The following is a 5,071-nucleotide window of genomic DNA, read 5'->3' as shown; positions in this document are numbered from 1 at the left end:
TGACTTCCATATCCGACGTGTACTACCTTGAAGATTCTCACTCCATCCATAGGTCTCCCTAATTTAGAACAAACTATTCGTATTGGAAAAATAGGATGATGTTGTTCATCCAAGCCATCGACTTTATGGTTTGGGATGCCATTGTCGACGATTCTCCTATTTCTCCAAGAAATCGATCTAAATGGACAAGTGAAGATAGAAAGCTTGCCCAACTCAATGCCAAAGCCATGAACATTCTCTTTTGTGTTCTTAGCTCGGAAGAATATAATAGAGTATCTTCATGCTCTAATTATAAGGAGTTTTGGGATAAGTTAGAGGTGACTCATGAAGGAACAAACCAAGTCAAAAAGTCTAAGATATGCATTCACACTCTCAACTAAGAGAACTTCAAGATGAAGCCCGATGAATGTCCGATCAGTTTACTTTAATTATCAATGAGTTTAAGAATTTTGAGAAAGTTTATCCCAATGAAGAAGTAGTAAGAAAGATGTTTGTCTCATTGCCTATATCTTGGGAATGAAAAAGTGACTGTAATCGAAGAAGCCAAGGATTTGGAATTGTACATCATCGATGAGCTTATCAGTTCTTTACTAACTCATGAGGTGAAACTCCAAAAGAAGAATGAATAAGTAGGAAGAAGAAGAAGAAGAAGAAGAAGAAGAAGAATAAGAAGAGAATGATAAGAAAAAGAAAGAGGTCGAAATAGCCTTCAAATCCACCAATGAGTGTAATCAAGACTCAAGTGAAGAGGTGGATGAAGATGAAGAGATGGTCAAGCTCTTCAAAAGATTTACTAAATTCATGTCTTCTAAAGGAAAATAAGTGAAGCATGAATCGAGTAAAAGGAAGGGTCCCCTAGTGTGCTTTGAGTGCTAAAGAACGAGATATGTCAAATATGAATATCCCCTCCTAAAGAATAAAAGATCAAGCAAAAAAAAGACATTTTTTGTGGTTTAGAGTGATGAATAAAAATCCAATGATGAAGATAAAGTTGCCAACCTATGTCTCATAGCCATCAAAGAAGATTCAAGGGTAACTTCTAATTCTTGTGATTTAAATTCTCATTCATTTAAAGAGTTACAAGATGCCTATGATGAATTGTATTTGGAACTTGAGACCATGAATTCCAAATATAAAAAATTAATTTCAAAACTTAAATTTGAAAATAAGTTTCTTTTGAAAGCAAAAATATATTTTAAAAAACAAAATGAAATTTTGAAAACTGATTTTGAGGCTTTAAAAATAAAAATCAACGATTTAGAAAAAGAAATCTTGATTTAAAAGTTAAGATTGAATGCTTAACAATAGAAAAAGAAATAATTTCTCAAAATAATTCATCATGTTTAAAAAATGGAAAAATGCTCACACTACCATTTTCATTATTACATCGAGCATACTTGTCCTTTAAAACTTAGAAAATATTTAAAAATTAGACAAGTATGGGTTCCTAAGGGAACAAGAGACTTTTGCACTAACATTCAAGGATCCAAAACAATTTAGTACCAAAATCCAAATAAATGTCTCTTGTAGGTGTGTGGGAGCAATGGAGACAAAATTCAAGAAATTCAAATGCTCTAGCCACACAAGGAAATGAATGGGTAACCTTTAAATGTAATGTTCTTATTTCTATTCTTTGGCTGCCTATCTTGTTTTTATGCATGCATGAGTTTTAAGCATAAATGATAATTTTTTCTCATGTATGTTAAAATGTGTTATGGTGAACATTTTAAAGTTTTTAATGACTTTTATTAAGTTTTTAGTTCATCATAATGATTTTTGGTCAAATTTGCTTTTAATGTTTTGTTTTTACAAAATTTTACTTTTGACCTTAAATTTAAATGTTTATGCATGTACTCATTAAAAATGATAACTCTCTAACAATTGATATCAAATTTTTTTAAATGCATAATATTTTTAGAAAATTTTTATGCGTATAAACTTTAATGTCTCATGTTAATATTGTATAAAGTAGACTAAAGTTGGATTGATTGAATTTCATGTGTTACTAACATGTTTGTTTATCTTTGTTGAAATTCAATAGTTTTTAAGTGTCAAGTTCGTAAAGTCAAAAAAAAAATTGGAATACTTTTGTTAAGGGGGAGCTTTTGATTTTTGAAATGAGTTTATGATAAAATTTCTACTTACTCTCCATTGTTGAGGGGGAGATTTTAATTTTCACAAAACTATTTCGACAAATTTTTTAAGCTAAAACAAATTTTCACAAATGATTTTGTTATATCAAAAAGGGTGAGATTATTGAACCAACATTTGATTTTGATATAACACAATTATTTAAACGTTTTAAAGTTATTAAAATTTGTATTTTACGATTTTACAAATAATTTGTAATAAATTTTTTTAAAACGTATTTAAGTGTGAAAAATAATCTTAAGTGTTATTGAGTGATTTTATATTTTACAAATATTGTTTTAAAGCTCAAAACACTTAAAATTAGCCAAAAACCCTTATCATTCTCGAGACTAATATTTTAGTGGGCAAATTTGGTATTGATACCATGGTGTTAGTATCGATATTTTGTGGGTGAGTATCGATATTATTTGAATGAGTATTGATACCAATAGTTAGAATGGTCGGTCTCGATACCAACTTCCTAGTATCGATACCAAATGTGCAAGTGAGTATTAAATGCTCAAAATTAATGAATCCAATGGCTAGAAACGACTACAAACTCATTTCAACATATAAAAACAAGTTGAGGACACTTGAAAAAGGTTACAACACCTATTCAAACAATCCACATCAAGAGAAAAACTCTTTCATTCTTATTTTTCCTTTTCTCTTGTAAATAGAGTATTTTGATGAACTTAATTTGTAAACTCCTACTTTTTAGAAGTTTTCTTGTTTACATTTCTTTATCATTTTGTAAAAGTGGTCTTGGTTCTATCTTAGCCATTGAAAGGATAAGGATTTGTAAATGTTACTCTTGAGCCTAGAAAAAGAAAGAACAAATTAGTGAATTTGTTAGAAATCCTTAGTTTGGAGCTAAGGTAGTGGATGTAGACTTTATTGCGGAAGTTGAACCACTCTAAATACTTGTTCAATTTTTCTTATCCTTTCTCTCAATTCCCTAAAATTTTAATTTGGTCAATTCACTCCTTCTTGGCACTTTTTTAGATAATTTTATAGAGCCTCAAACCCCAACAAAAACATCTAAAAAAGTTTTAGTCTTTCACTTCCAAAGCTTGAGTTTTTTTTTTTACTAACATGGCTACTATTCTTGCAACTGTTTTTTTTAATGATTTCAAATCTTTAAGCATGTCTTTAAAAACATTCAACTAGACGAGTTGAAGTTGAAAAAATAGAAAGAAGGGTTCAACTCGTAAGCAATAGAAGAATATCTTCATTTTATTATAAATTGTCACTATCATGCACAAGGTTTCATTTAAGCGATGATGTCGACCTTACTTGTATGATTGAGACATACTACTATCATTCTATATCTAATGTCGATTTGTTTATAGAGTTCGATGATGTCGACCTTGCTCGTATTGTTAAGGATGCTGCTTCCAGCTCAAATATCCCACCAACTAAGAAGATGAAGAAGCATAGATAGATGATGGAGAACAAGAAGCATTGTTCCAATTTGTACGTGAACGACAACAAGAAAAAGCATGAAGAAGTGAAGAACTGAATATTACTTCTGACGAGTCTATTGATTACGAGGATTAAAACAACATAAAGAATAGTGGCATGTTTATGATTTTATTTACTATTTAAGGTGTGTGTGTAAGGTTTATTGTATTTATGTCCTTAACGTAATGTGTTAGGTTTGTTGTTTTTATCTTCTTAATGTAATGTTTATGGTTTGTTGTTTTTATCTCTTTAATGTAATGTTTTATGGTTTAGGGTTTAATGTAATGTTTATAGTTTGTTGTTTTTTATAAACAAAATCTATTACAATTTCCTTAACTTTTGAGTGATATATCATTTCATTTCAGTGCCTAATCACACCATTTAATACTTTGTATTTAATAAAACCTATCAATATGACTATTGGAACTCGTCACCTCAGTATTATGAGTTCCATTTATTTTTTTAATAATTAAAAAAAAACTCTAAATTAGAAAAAAAATATTATTTTAATAGAACTAGTCACCTCAACATGACGAGTTACAAGAAAAATAATTAAATATTAAACTATACGAATCATTCGAATAAAATATATTTTTCATTGAAACTCATCACCTCGACGTGACATGATCAGAAACACGATAACAAATGTCATAAATCTCAAAATAAATTTATACATACCCTATTAGACTAATTATTTTTTCAGTTCGCTTATTGGGCCAATTTTGCCAAAACTTCATGCATTTGGTTTAGTTTTCATTGTGGCCATAGGCGGAAATGCCCAAGTTGAATTTGGATCACTCTTTTCCTCTCTCGGGTGAAGCTCTCCGCTGCCGCCTTTGCGCATTAGGAATTAAAGTGCCCTTTTGTTTTCATTAAGGCCTTGGCAAAGTGGGCTTACCCAACATTCTGATTAGATATAATGGGCTTGAAGAAGGACACGTGTGCACTGCTCTCGGACCGGTATGAGTTTATGAGTGTCCATATCATGATTGAACAACACATAATTTTGCATTATTTTAACATTAGGCGTCCGACTAAAGTTTTTAGTAGTTGAACACGTGGTTTTAAATTTAGAGCACTTTTTAATGATCGAATAAAAAAGAAAAGGGCAATGAGAAATGATTTGTATTGTGTGATGTCATGCATTAGAAACAGTGTGGCTGGTAGGGTGTGCAAAGTACCCGCAACATCTAGGTCGGTGATTTTTCGGCCCGTGTCCCGATTCGGATGTTGTGGGTACCCAGATTGTTTAGGTACTCATTTTTTTTATTTTTAAATTATTAATTTTAAAAAATATATATATAAATTCAAATGTTCGAAACTTCGAATTATATACTCCAACATTCAAACATAAAATTTAAAAGTTCGAAATACAAAATCTAATAATCCATAATATAATTAAAACATAAAAATTTATAGCTAACTAGGGTAAATATGAATTATGATAGTCATTAACAACCAATTAACTATCAAAAGT

This window comes from Hibiscus syriacus, unplaced genomic scaffold (genome assembly GCF_006381635.1).
Source record: "Hibiscus syriacus cultivar Baekdansim isolate YM2019G1 unplaced genomic scaffold, ASM638163v2 tig00113724_pilon, whole genome shotgun sequence".
NCBI classification, from domain to species: domain Eukaryota; kingdom Viridiplantae; phylum Streptophyta; class Magnoliopsida; order Malvales; family Malvaceae; genus Hibiscus; species Hibiscus syriacus.
The sequence above is the reverse complement of the archived record's forward strand: the minus strand, read 5'-3'. Positions refer to the sequence as shown.